The sequence below is a fragment of the Rattus norvegicus genome, chromosome 15 (assembly GCF_036323735.1).
Source record: "Rattus norvegicus strain BN/NHsdMcwi chromosome 15, GRCr8, whole genome shotgun sequence".
NCBI classification, from domain to species: domain Eukaryota; kingdom Metazoa; phylum Chordata; class Mammalia; order Rodentia; family Muridae; genus Rattus; species Rattus norvegicus.
The window spans coordinates 17,688,548-17,703,969 of NC_086033.1; the positions used below are offsets into that span (position 1 = coordinate 17,688,548).

A 15,422-nucleotide genomic window follows, 5' to 3' on the forward strand; every position below is an offset into this window, starting at 1 on the left:
CTCATTATGAAATAGGAAATAAACTAAGTATAATGGTAATTACTCTGTAATTTTCTTATAATATTGTTGTGCTTTTAATGTAGGTTTTTGATGGTTATACCAACCAAAAAGCTAAAACACATAACTCAACCTCAGATTTACATGTAATATAGACACACTTTTCTTCTTATTGAACAGCAAAAAAAGCTTAAGTTTTATTTGTTTGGTTTTGGTGGTGGTGAGGGTTGGTTTTTTTGTTGTTGTTTTGTTTTGTTAAAATGGACCTCTTGATATATGCACCATGTATGAGGTTGTAAAATAGTAGATTAGTAACTTTCAGCGACCCAATAGATAGTTGGGTAGAATTTCCAAGTCTGAAATGCTGGGTAAATTCATCAACAGCCAACCTGTGAATGAAAGAACACTCCTCTCTTTCTTCTTAGAGATTTCCCTCATGGCAATAGAATCCTTGAAATCCTCAGGGAACAAATTGGGGATAAAAGTCAGAAAGCTTATTTTCCACGCTCTGAGCAGACCCAAGAAGAAAGACTGAATTTAATCAAAAAAGATTTTATTGATGAAGGTGTCTCTCCTCCAGGCTAAACTTTGGCCCCTGCATGCTAATACACTATCACATTTCCCAGAAGTAGCCTTCTGCATAAAATCCTGGGAGAGACGACCACGGGGCAGAATACATCTTGGGTAGAGGGACTCTCAGATGATCAATCAGATGTCTGTAAGGTCTCCACTGTCCCTCACTGAATTTGGGAGGCACTTGGCTGGTTTTAGGCTGCCCGCAGTTTAATTCTTGGGCAGTCACCTGAATGCCTTTAGTTGTTTAGGAGAATGCTTAGATTTCTACTTCAGTACCCAGCCCCCTGCCTGGCTTCTGCATGCTGAGCCCTCCCTGGGTAGGCATCTGCACCCTGGTGTTTCATTCATATCTTATCTGCACATGTGGAAGGCTTACTGCCCAGATAAGATGAACAATCTGCAGCCTCCAGGTTTTATGACCACTAATTAGTACCTTGTTTGTGCCCTTTTAATCTGTTATTATAATAGGGCACCATAACATACAGTTTGTCTTTGGTTTTTCTGCTTGTAGCAGCCAGAGAGAGAGCCTTACTTTGTGCCTTCTGATTACCAGCATACCTGAAAAAAACAGTAATAAAGGGGCATTTAAAATGGCAGGCTGCATCCTGAAATGCCCAGTCTTGTCTCACATCTGGAACTTCCTTCCTGTTCTTATTATAGCACATATGGCAGTTCTTCCCCAAAGATGATTTTCACAATTTGGAGCACAGAGTGTGAAACTAGAGAGTGTCTGAAGCCAGTGATCCTTCTGTGCTCTCTTAGCTTTTCCAGAGATCAGCAGTGAGGGGTCATACACAGGTCCATGGTACTTGGTGAGGGTAGCAAGTGGTGAGGGATAGGTTGGGGTTCTTGGTTTATGGTCATAGTATCCTTAATCAGTGATTCCCTTACATTCATGTTCTCTCTTGTCTTTTATTTCCTGCCTCCCTTTCACTCAGCCTTGGCTTCTGGCTAAAGGTTATTTCTAGACTTGCCATTCATATGTGCCTCCCCTTCTGGAAAGCCTGTGTAATATTTTCTGACAAGTTAGTGAGTGTTTGGTAAATACATATTTTCTTTCCAGATTTCCCAGATAGGCATCCTAATGCTGTCTTCCCAGCCTAGGAGAAGAGTGTTTAATGGTCCCAGCTACTGAGAGTGGTGGTGTCCTCTGCTGAGAATGGACACTGCTTTTTTTTTTTTTTCATTTTTTTCCTAAATGACCTCCATTGGGGGAGTTTGTATTTCCAAACCTCCATGCCACAAATACAGTAGGATATGGAGTCCTTTGCTCCTTTGTGATCTTCCTTTGGTTAGCAATGGGATATGCAACCATAGAAGAATGGGAAGCTCTGGGATGCAAGCATTTAGAGATAGAAAATATAGCCAGACTTTGACTGATGGACTTGCTTCCCCCACATAAGTTTTTGCCCTTGATCCTATAACTTTCTTATCCTTGCAAGCAAATGCCTGTATTGGATTCTTTTATTAGATGAATTTTAAAAATCACAAATGTTCTCTTGACCAAAGCCTACTGACACTCACCCTGCTGATACTCACCCAAAATGGATGCAAGGTCTTAGAAAATCTACAGGGAGCATGGCAGGTGCCTACAATTCCTAGTAGATAACTGATTCTTTTTTTTTTTTTAATGAAAGCAATACTTGTATCCTTCCTGTATGCCTCCAGGCTCCCAGGGAGGGAAGCCAAAGAATAACATACCTGTTGGTGAGATAAAGAAAGAAAAAACATAAATCAGGGTTCAAAGTAACAAAGCTTTGCTGGGAAGATGCAGGACAAGAGGCAAGATCTTGAAGTACAGCGATCAAATAATCATAGTCACCACAAAACCCAAATCCAACACACTGCAGCTGCTAACTCCTGACTCATCTATGGGTGCTCAGATTAGCCTGATATAAACTATACCAGAGATGCCAATAGTTGGGGGAAAAACAAAAGTGCAGGTTTCAGGCACTTTCTAGCAGGACTATGGAGCGCTTTCAGAGAGTATTTTTCTTCCTGGGATTATTCCATCCCAGACTCTCTCTCCAACAGAGAAGGTACAGGCCTCCTCCCCACTCCCAAAATCTCTCAGTGATAATTAGGTACATTAGCAGTTTTGGAGGTTGAATTGAAGCATACAGAAGCTGAGAGGTGAGTGGCTGAGCCCAGTTTGCATCCTTTGTCTTCCTGTGAGTGACTTACTAAATATACCTGAGGAACCTCCAACTAATCTTAATGGCCAATTCAGGAGCTTTTTCAAAGCACATAAGAGTAGGGAAAGAGGTTTCCATCTATACCCAGAATTGGCCCTGAACCACAGCTCTTTGTACCTGGATACCCAGGAAAAAGCTGGTCTCCCAGGAGTGCTGACACACCTGGGAGCACAGGTGAGACTGTTCCTTCTGCTCAAAGGGACCCATCCTGGGCCCTCACGACAGGGGAATGGAAGAGTAGTCTGGGACAGGATCCTTCTGGCTTCCATGTGCCTGCAGCGCTGACCCTGTGACATAGCTCTCTGCTGGGAAAGAACTAGTCTCCCAGGAGTGCTGACACAGACATAAGGAGGGTCAATCCACTGTCAGAGACAGCAAGACCATCTAACACCAGTGATAACCAGATGTTGAGAGGCAAGTACAAGAAACTAAACCACAGAAACCTAGGCCACTTGGCATCTTTAGAATCCAGTTGTCCCACCACAGCAAGTCCTAGATACCCCCAAACACACTGGAAAAGCAAGACTCTGATAAAAATCATATCTCATAATGATGTTAGAAGACTTAAACGACATAAATAACTCCCTTAAAGAAATACAGGACAACACAGGTAAACAAGTAGAAGCCCTTAAAGATGAAACACAAAAAATCCCTTAAAGAATTACAGGAAAGCTCAACCAAACAGGTGAAAGAATTAAACACAACCATCCAGGATGTAAAAACAGAAATAAACACAATAAAGAAATCACAAAGGGAGGCAACCCTGGAGATAGAAAACCTAGGAAAGCGATCAGGAGTCATAGATGCAAGCATCACCAACAGAATACAAGAGATAGAGAAGAGAATCTCGGGGGCAGAAGAGACCATAGAAAACAATAACACAAGAGTTGAAGAAAATGTAAATGCAAAAAAGATCCTAACCAAAAACATCCAGGAAAATTAGGACAAAATGAGAAGATCAAAATTAAGGATAATGAATATAAAAGAGAATGAAGTTTCCCAACTTAAAAGGGTCAGTAAATATATGCAACAAAATTATGGAAGAAAACTTCCCTAACTTGAAGAAAGAGGTACCCTAACCATACAAGAAGCCTATAGAATTCCTCACAGATTGGACCAGAAAAGAAACTCCTTCCATAACATAATAGTCAGAACACCAAATGCACCAAACAGAGAAAGAATATTAAAAAGCAGTAATGGAAAAGGTCAAGTAACAGATAAAAGCAAACCTATCAGATTACTCCAGACTTCTCACCAGAGACTATGAAAGCTAGAAGCTCCTGGGCAGATGTCATACAGACACTAAGAAACACAAATGCTCAGCTATCAAAAACAATGACTTTATGAAATTTGTAGGCAAATGGTTGGAACTGGAAAATATCATCCTGAGTGAGCTAACCCAATCACAGAAAGACATACATGGTATGCACTCATTGATAAGTGGCTATTAGCCCAAATGCTTGAATTACCCTAGATGCCTAGAACAAATGAAACTCAAGACGGATGATCAAAATGTGAATGCTTCACTCCTTCTTTAAAAGGGGAACAAGAATACCCTTGGCAGGGAAGAGAGAGGCAAAGATTAAAACAGAGACTGAAGGAACACCCATTCAGAGCCTGCCCCACATGTGGCCCATACATATACAGCCACCCAATTAGACAAGATGGATGGTGCAAAGAAGTGCAGACCGACAGGAGCCGGATGTAGATCGCTCCTGAGAGACACAGCCAGAATACAGCAAATACAGAGGCGAATGCCAGCAGCAAACCACTGAACTGAGAATAGGACCCCCGTTGAAGGAATCAGAGAAAGAACTGGAAGAGCTTGAAGGGGCTCGAGACCCCATATGTACAACAATGCCAAGCAACCAGAGCTTCCAGGGACTAAGCCACTACCTAAAGACTATACATGGACTGACCCTGGACTCTGACCTCATAGGTAGCAATGAATATCCTAGTAAGAGCACCAGTGGAAGGGGAAGCCCTGGGTCCTGCTAAGACTGAACCCCCAGTGAACTAGACTGTTGGGGGGAGGGCGGCAATGGGGGGAGGGGTGGGAGGGGAACACCCATAAGGAAGGGGAGGGGGGAGGGGCATGTTTGCCCGGAAACCGGGAAAGGGAATAACACTCGAAATGTATATAAGAAATACTCAAGTTAATAAAATAAATAAATAAATAAATAAATAAATAAATAAATAAATAAATAAATAAAAAGAAACACAAATGCCAGCCCAGGATACTATATCTAGCAAACCTCTCAATTAAGATACACGGAAAAACCAAGATAGTCCATGACAAAACCAAATTTACAAATATTTTTCTACAAATCCAGTCCTAAAAGGATAATAGATGGGAAACTCTAAGATAAGGTGGGAAACTACACCCTAGAAAAAGTAAGACAGTAATCTTCTTTCAACTAACCCAAAAGAACATAATTCCACACACAAACATAATTCCACCTCTAACAAGAGAAAATAACAGGAAACAATCACTATTCCATAATAACTCTTAACATCAATGGACTTGATTACTCAATAAAAAAGACATAAATTAACAGGCTGGATACAAAAGCAGGACTCAGCATTTTGCTATATAATGGAAACATACCTCAGTGTCAAAGTCATTTCCTCAGAGTAAAAGACTATAAAACAATGTTCCAAGCAAATAGCTGAGTAGCCATTCTAATATTGAATAAAATGAACTTTCATCCAGAAGTTATAATTAATATTTATAATTAATAATTAATACACACACACACACATATATATATATATATCAGGACACGTTATGCTCCTCAAAGGAAAAATCCACCAAAATGAACTCTCAACTCTGAATAGCTATGATCCAGATGCAAGGACACCCACATTCATAAAAGAAACTTTACTAAAGTTCAAAGCACACATTGCTCCTCACACAATAATAGTGGGTGACTTCAACACCACACTCAAATCAATGGACAAATCATGGAAACAGAAAATAAACAGAGACACAGTGAAACTAATAGAAGTTATGAACCAAATGGATTTAAGAGATATCTATGAACATTTCATCCTAAAACAAAAGAATATATCTTCTTCTCAGCACCTCATGGTACCTTCTCCAAGACTGACCATATAATTGATCAAAACAGGCCTCAACGGATACAAGAAGATTGAAATGATCCCATGCAGTCTATCAGATCAGCATGGACTAAGGCTGGTCTTCAACAACAACAAGAAAGACAGAAAGCACATATACACTCGGAAGCTGAACAATGCTCCACTCAATGATAACTTAGTTAAGGAAGAAATAAAGAAAGAAATTAAAGACTTCTTAGAATTTATTGAAAATGAAGGCACAAAGACTAAAACTTAAGGGATACAATGAAAGCAGTGCTAGGAGGAAGACTCATATCTCCGAATGCATCCAAAAGAAACTGGAGAGAGCATACACCAGCAACTTGACAACACATCTGAAAGCTCTAGAACAAAAAGAAGGAACTACACTCAAGAGGAGTAGAAGGCAGGAAATAATCAAACTCAGGTCTGAAATCAACCAAGTAGAAACAAAAAGAATAATACAAAGAATCAACACAACAAGGAGCTGGATCTTTGAAAAAATCAACAAGATAGATAAACCCTTAGCCAGATTAACCAGAGGTCACAGAGACACGATGTAAATTACAAAATCAGAAATGAAAAGGGAGACATAACAACAGAAACTCTGGAAATTCAAAAAATTATCAAATCCTACTACAAAACCCTATACTCGACAAGACTGGAAAATCTGGAAGAAATGGACAATGTTCTAGGCAGATATCAGGTTCCAAATTTACATCAGGTAAACCATCTAAACTGTCCCATAACTTCTAAAGAAATTGCAGCAGTCATTAAAATTCTCCCAACCAAAAAAAAAAAAAATAGGACTAGATGGGTTTAGCACTGAATTCTATCAGACCTTCATAGACCACCTAATACCAATTCTCTCTTGCAGAGACTTGAAGCGGCAGGGTAGGGGAATACCCTACCAGCCCAGAGGAGAAGACGAGGGGGAATGTGAAAGGATTGTGAAAGAGGGTGACCATGAAGGGGAAAGTGAGCAGGAAGTAAAGAAAAAAAATTCAAGCAATGTGAAATGACTTTGTTTAAATGTAATGATCATTCATTACCCCCACCCCACTTTTGGATTTCAATCAAAGTAAAATTATATTTAGGAAAGATGTGTGATTATTTTTTGTGTATATATATATGTGTGTGTGTATATATATGTGTGTGTATATATATACATATATACATACATATATATATGCACACACATATATATGGCTAGAGGTGTACAAGTAATGCTGTCAAACATTTTATACATATACGTGTGTAGGTACACATGCACCAACATGCACATACAACTCTATACAACTCGATCATAAATTTTGTTGATAAAAAACTGTGTATCTCACAATTTATACATAATCATAAAATATATATTCATCTTTTCAGTGAATTTCATAAAACCATTTGATTTTCACACAGTGCTTTGTTGATGTGGAACTTTTATATCTGTAGTCAATCTGGTTATCATGTAACCATGATCAGAGAAATTCAGCTAGAAGTAAATGCTTAGCTGCTGTTCAGTTAGACCCTTTTCCTCATCACTGACAAACCAGTGCGCTTGAGATATGAATGTTTATTGATAGCTTTGTTTATGTACATGCAAGATAAAAGTGAAATGACGAAAATTCATTGCCAAACCAAACTCATTTGTCAATGCACGAGTGACTCTTCTGGTTAATATTTAGCTTAGACTACTGAAGGGTATTTTTCTCAGTTTCTGCACTATGTACCCTTTTAGTGCTCCAGACATAATGTGATTTTTAAATTCAATGTATAATATGGTTTTCTTAAGGCTAGATAATCAAGAAAATAATAAATGGGTTATGGTTACCAATTCTGTCACATGAAGTACATTCTGTCTCGCCATACCTAATTTCAAGCTACAGGCTTATTGTTATAATACACAGAGTTTGAAAAATGTGGCCAGATAGTATTTTACCTTACAATTCTTCCACCACTCCAATACAATGGACCCACTCACCCAGTAGCACAGAAAAAATAAGGTATACTTAGGATGTAAGAATTCAGAATATTTTTTCACCTTGACTTTTTAGTAACTATTCAACTATAACTTGCATAGCTTAATTATAACACTGATTTTAAACAGCTTATAGAATTTTCTGAAATTATACAGCAACATTGTGAGCTAGTACAAAATAGTTCCAACACATCCTAGCCTACTTATATGGATCCTGAAATCAAAAAGAAGCCCCCAAAATTGGAAAGAATAAAAGTTAACTTCAAAAGACTCATTTATTTATATTTTTCTTTGCCTCCTCAGTGTTCCCTGCAAAGCAATCACAACCCAAGTCTAAGTTTCTTATTTTTATCCTCCTTTTTTTTCTATTTTATTGATTTGGGCAACTACACACCAGCTTTCAGTTTGCGCATCTGATCCTAAGAACTGCGTCTCGTTTGCTCAGTGGTAACAGGACAACCTGGGCTAATATATGACACCTTGGTCAGTAAACTGAAGAGTTGGATAGCATACATTTGGAGGAAGGGGCTTCTTGCCAGACAGAGTACCTGCTTGTCTCTTCCCAGTGGGGTTTGTGTTTCCTCACATACCTCAGAATAATCTGAAGTCCTTGGAAGAGCCCACCCTCTCTGTCCATCTACCCACTCTGCTTGGAAGCCTTTCCATAATCAGTTTGTGTTTTGAAGGTGTGGGTCATCTTATGACAGAGACAATTTAATGATTAGAAAACTAGGTTCTATTGCCAAGACTGCGTTTCTCAGGTAGGGACCATCTCAGAGTTTTCTTAAAACTCAATCAGTGGCTGCCCGGTTGGTGAAAACTGTATCCTAATGACCTCTTTTCCTATTAACTTGTTCCTGAATTTAGACAGTAGTATCATTCCCTCCTTGTATCACCTAACTGAATACTTGGATGTCAACATTTCAATAGTCAGTTTCAATGATTTCATGAAGTATGCTAGCTTCGTTTTGTTCAGAACACTGATGTATCAGTTGTTTTCTGTATTCTGTCTTCTACAGCTACAACACCTCAGTGTTCATACCCTACCTATGTGGATCCCAAAATCAGCAATCAGCCCCCAAATAGTTTTAAGACTCTACAATTCACCAGCAACAATTCTATATTGAATGTTGGTCTTTAAAAGGATGGCAGTTGTGAGCATACGTGCACCTGGGAGTTAGAACTATTTAACTCAAGCAGTGACCAAGGTGATGAGCTCAAATGCAACACTGTTTAAAATTGGGGGAAAGTACAATGGCCATGAAAAAGGAAGGTAGCCATAGGAGTTCTTCCTGGGAAGAATTTTGAAGTACCTGACGCTAAACGTTCAACTTTCCGTCCTATGATTATATTATTTAGTAAGAGAAAGATTGCCCCATTGTTCTTGTCAGCAAGAACTGGCCCCGTTATTACAAATTCAGAAGTTACAGGAGGAGATGTCTTCTAGCTTACTATTTTGACTTTAATTAATTATGTATTATGCATGCGTGGGCTGTCCTTAGCATAGACACTAGCTTACTTAGCACTGATCTTGAAAACTCTAACATCCTGTCCTGATTTTTTAACCTTTCCTGTTCTAACTTTATTTTACTTTTCTTCATGTATTTATCCTGGAAAAAAATAGTTAAGTACAGAGAAAGTAAGGATAATTTGAAGTTCCAGTTTTATCCAGTATGATATGGTTTCACAGACTGACTTTGGGAGTCTTAGCTGTAATTTGTGAATTTGGTGTTTATCTATAAATATTTATCCCTTTATGCATTTTCTTCTGGGAGCCTCAGTTTGCATCAGTCTACAGACAGGGTGCATGTGATACCCTAAAGTTAAGCTCTGTCTTTTAGTAGGGATAGTAGGACCCACTCTCTATGCCTGTTGGAAAGGACTTTCACTGATAAACTATCGTCCATTTTTTTTCCTTACTTAGTGTCTCTTTTAAAATTGACTTTTATTGAATTACTTATCTTTAAAATTGACTATTATTGAATTAGTTATTTTTAAAGTTGACTTTTATTGGATTAGTTCTTTGACAATTTAATGTCTCTTAAAGAATATTTTTATTTCAAAGTTCTAGTCAATGAATGATAAGTACTAAAAATATGTGGGAAGAGTGTATGTGTATGTACACTTGTGTGTATGTGGTACATGGGCATGTGTGTGGTATGTATATGTGTGGGGAGTATGTACATGTATGTATTTGGCATATGTGTAATATCTAACGTATGTTTGTGTGGTGCATGTGTATATGTATATGGGTATGGAATGTATGTGAGCTGTGTATGTGGGGTATGAGTGTGTATGTCTGTGGTATATAAGTGTATAGGATATTTGCGTATGACATAAATGTGCATATGGAATGTATGTGTATGGTTGTGAAGTATGTGAAGGATAAGTGTATGTACATGTGTGGAATATTTGCATATATGTGGTATAATGTATGTGCATGTGTATGTGTGTGTGCTATGTATATTGTATAAGTGCATATGTGGTGTGTGTGTAGCATGTGGTATATGTGCATGTATGTATGATATATGTGGTACTGGTGTGAGACATATGTATATGAGCATGTGTGTGTATTATATGTATGGTATATATGGATGATATATATGGTATGTTCATGTGCTATATGCATTGAGTATCTGCCTATCACTATGCCTTATTCCCTCGAGACAGGGTCTCTCACTGTCTTAGGGTTTCATTGCTGTGAAGAGACCCCATGATGCTGGCAAATCATATAAAAGAAAAAAATTTCGTTGGGACTGACTTACACTTTCAGGAGTTCATTATCATGGTGCAAAGCATAGCAGCATATAGGCAGACATGATGCTGGAAAAGGAGCCAAGAGTTCTACATCTTGATCTACAAGCAGCAAGGAGGGGACTGTGTTCAACACTTAGCATAGTTCAAGCAGTGGAGACCTCAAAGCCTGCCCCCACTTTGAAGCACTTGCTCTAAAAAGGCCACACCTCCTCCAACAAGGCCACAACTCCTAATAGTGCTTCTCCCTACGGACCAAGCCTTCATACATATGAGTCTATGGGGCCTATTCATACCATCATACTCCCTAAACCTGGGTGTAAGCTGACAGATAAGACCAAAATAACCTTTTCTCATGTGAGTGCTCATGCAATACATTTTTTTATCTGTGTGCTAGGGATTGGAACATAGATCCACATGCTTGTGCAACAAACCCTTTTGCTCACAGAGCTATTTCTGTAGCCCTACAATTTTTTTTTAAAAAAATGATTTAAAAACCCATCTAATCCAATTCATCATACATATGGTCAACAACTTGAGGTAAGTTATGACCAGCATCTATAGATGCGAGTCTCTCTGTGCCTGTGTGTTCTATCATTTCTCCCTGCCTTGTGGCCCCTGGCCACTTACCCACATGATTATTGGGCAGATAAAGAGATACATTTTTATAAATTGGCCATCAAATGTATATTAACATCACTACCAATGACAAATATTTTTATATCACATACACCTATTGTGTGTAAGGACTAGATCCATGACTCCATGCCTTTCTTTCATTTGAAGTATTGTGCAGTGCCTGAACTAATAGTAGCGTGATATCCTAATGATAGTCTGCAGTTTTGGTGTACAGTGCAGTCACTTTTTACATACTGTACATGCTCTTTCCACCTTAGCGTGACTCTCTAGAATGAGCTAGAGCATCCTGTCATTGTACCTAATGTTGAAAGAATGACCAAGCCTGAAGACAGTCCTCACTGACCTATCATTCACATAAACATGCCAAAACTGCTTCTCTTCTTGCCATTGGAACAGCAACAGCTAATGGATTTTGATGACTCCCTGTTACTTCATCTCACCCAAATCCCTTAGCTGTGGTAAGCTCATTTAGCCTTCCCAATACTGTCATTCATAACCATTGCTGTTCTCCCTGTCTGATAGATGAGTAACCTGACTCGCATAGAAATTCAGTCCTTATTCAGAATCAAATAGCTAGTAAGTGCTACCACTGTGAGCACGACAGTCCAACCTCTGAGAACCTGGGATCAGAACTGCACGGGATTGTCATTGCTGCTCTCTAATGAGTAATGTGCATGAAGTTTTAGAAGCAAGATTGATCCAGCCAGGCATGTTTCTTTCAATTCCTGAGAGAAAGTTGTGAAGGAAATCAAAGAACTGGGACAGCTGGCTGAAGCAAACGGGAGGTAAAGATTCTTCTGGAATGATTTAAGATAGGAGAATAGAACAGAGAGAAAACCAACCTCAAGGCCTTGAGGATATAGAGGATCTCGAATATCCTGGCAGTAATAGAAAGAGGACTACTGAGTGAAGAGCAGCCAGCAAGGGGAGAGAGGCTACAGACGAAGGTGGCTCTGGTGCCTGTTGATCTTAGAGCCTGCGTGAGCATGTGCATAGAAAGGCCACATGTACCTGTCCAAGTGATCTCACAGAAGTTTCTTTTCTTCTGTTTGATGTATAGTTTCCTTTTATTTCTCCGTCAATGTCTCCTCCCCTCATTGTTCCCTTGGGCGAATGACTTTGCTGTCTTGACGGGAGGACAAGTTATTTTATTAGTTAATCCATTGAATTTTTCATTAGTCAAGCCACTGAATTAAAGGCTTAGGATAATACAGCCCAAATGTCCTTTTAAAAGCGTGCACACTGCCACCAATAAACAAATAAGCAACAACATTCAAGAACAACGACAAAACCAGAAAATCCTGGGGAGAATCCATTAAGCCAGGTGCTAAGGCAGTCTTTGTGCTGTGTCCTAAACAATCTACTTCCTATTTATAAGCAGTTGACGTTCCTGTCACTATCAATGCTAGTGTAAATATTAGACCTAGGCCAGGTTATTAACTCTATTTCCTATCTATTTCATTGGAATATTAAGCTCTTTGCGGTCTGTTTCATACTGTGAGTTTTTCGAGGGTGGTTTAATTTTATCATAGTGTAAGTCACACTGTTAAGGTTTCCAATCCTTGCTTCATCTCCCCGATTATGGTAAATGACAGTTGATTAGGGCTTTCTTTAGATTGTTATCAATGTTTTTTTTTTTATCTTGCAGATAGTGCTGTTAAGACAAATCTATCATATCCCAAAGATCCTCCACAGCTTGTTATTTCTGGGTGATTTATTACCCTCACCATGGAAATGTTGTTAGAGAACGTTGGGGAAGCAGAGGCTGTATTGAGAAATATCAATGTATCCTCATGTTCTGGCTTGCAGTGACAGTCAGAGATCCATCTCCTTGACAGTTACCTTGTTAACATTTCGATCACATGGTAAATTTGCCATTTTTCATGGTAACAAGTATAAGTTTGCACAAGAACCACAGAGAGACGGAGAGGATAAAACAGCTCTCTCTTTGTTTCTCTGTGTGATGTAATCAGTAATATTTGGGGGGGAGTACAATAATTACTCGATTGTAAGCTCAGCTTCTGGAAAATATGTATGTTGTAGAAAACTGAGATTTTTCTTCATTAGGATGTGCCCTTTGTTCCTTTTTCTCATTTGCTGACATTTTGATGAACAGACTACACCTCTGTGAATTAGCGAGACATAACAAAAGGGTTTACCATCAGCAGGGTAGGTTTAAACACAGCATGAGACATGCAGGAGGTGGATGAAAATAACACATGCAGAGTTCTGAGGAACAGAGAATTAGTGGTGAGTCTGATTCTTTCTCCCTTGGTCCTCGAAATTCCCTGTGAAACCCTCTGTTCTTACTATCAATGTTAAGTAATGGTCATTCTTCAACAAATGCCTACCCATGTCTCCAAGCTGTGCTCCCCCATGGGAGAAGATATTATTTTGGTGTTTTTTTCCCATACTGAGCTCCTGTGCTGTACAATCTTTAGCCAAAGAACTTTTACAGACTCTAAGCTCTGGGTGTTGCCAAAAAGGAAGAGTGTATTTGAGAAAGCATCCCACTTTGGAATCAGTATTTTGTTATATTGGCCGATTGTCAGAAATGGGCTCTGATCTACCCACAGTAAAAATAAGAGCTGTCGGTGCAAAAGACAGCTGCCAATGGGAACACATCTGAACAACTGACAAGCTGGTAGCTTCAAAATTAGCACAAGTCCACAGGGGCAGATGTTTGAGGCAGGAAGATGGGACTCGCGTGGGTACATGAGTTTTTTTCTCTTAGGTTATATGGTTCACAACTCTATGTGCCTACAGCTTCCAATTACACTCAGATTTTATGTTTTTCAGGTAGCATGCATACATATACCAAATGCTATATATGACATACATACACACACACACATTCATATATACTGTGTACTTATATATACTATGTATGCCACCTGATATATAATGTTTTCATAATTACATCAGTATATAACTATATATAATGGTTTCATAATTATATAAATATATAACCTTATGTTTTCATAATTATATCAGTCCATAACTCACTAGAGAAAAATTATACTAAATGTACTTATCTCTTTCATTATAATATAAATATATATATATATATATATTTGTTTGATCTTTTTAAAGACAGGGTCTCCGGTAGCCCAAGTGGGCCTTAAATTTACTCTGTAGTTGAAGTTTGTTTGTAATTCCTGATCCTCTTGCCTCAACATCCCAAACCATGAGTTGTCATGAGTAGCTCATTTAATTATAAAGGCAGAAATTTTCAAAGGCTGCATCTTTTCCAATGAAAAGATAATTTTGACCCGAAATACAAATTATTTGTTTATTCATGTTCATTTGTATGTGTGTTTCTTTGTTGAGACATTGACTTGCTATGTAGCCCAGGCTAACCTTGAACTTATGTCCTCCAACCTTAGTATCCTAGGGGCCATCCTATACCCTAAAATATCCCTTGTGTTTTTTCTTAACGGTACACAGACACTAGTTAAGAAATTTAAACTAAAAACTGATGATTTTGTTCATTTGACTTCTCTTTTCTTGCCTTTTCAATGAATGCTGAAGGCTTTTGCTTTATCATCTGATTCACAGCACAGCAAGTGAAATAGCTTATTTTAGAAAAGAGAGAAGATTTTTCTTCTATTTTCCTTGGAAGTTACCACTCTGGTGACTAGTGCTCAAAAAGAAATACAGACTGAAGCCTAAGAACTCCCAGAGGAATCTCACTGCTTTGACAGGAGATCTGATTCCCTGAAGTTGAAGCTCCTTGTCCCCATACCCTTCCTTTGTCACTGCTGGCTTTTATTTTACCTTCCCTATCTGTCTGTGCCCCTTGTCCTTATTCTGCAGGTCTAAACAAGGTCAATGACTTCTTATGAATTCCTCTGTGCAACCGCTGAGGGATGGTCCATATGTCCTACAAGTCTGCTCTGCTGTCCTTGTCACTGGATTGCTGTTCAGGGCTTCCCTGCTTATCATAGCTTGCTCTTGGGAACCACACCTCCTGTTCCTTGGGCTCTTCCCAAAGCTCTTGCTCCCTCTTGAGTCTTCATTCTCTCCTAAATCTCATAGATAGCATTAAGCTATCATTATTTTAAAAACAAAAACAGTTGTTTGGGGGAACTTCCAATAATTACAGTTTCTAAATCAGTTAAGGGGGATGCTGTTTTTCTTAGGCCATTACAGAAAATCTTTATTTAAAGAGCTCATCTACTCAAGAACAGGAT

The 15,422-nt window shown here is 38.7% G+C and overlaps 1 protein-coding gene across 9 annotated transcripts in view; it reads left to right on the forward strand.

Moving 5' to 3' along the window:
- Fhit (fragile histidine triad diadenosine triphosphatase) overlaps positions 1-15,422 on the forward strand; it is a 1,507,501-nt gene that overhangs the window by 1,323,147 nt on the left and 168,932 nt on the right.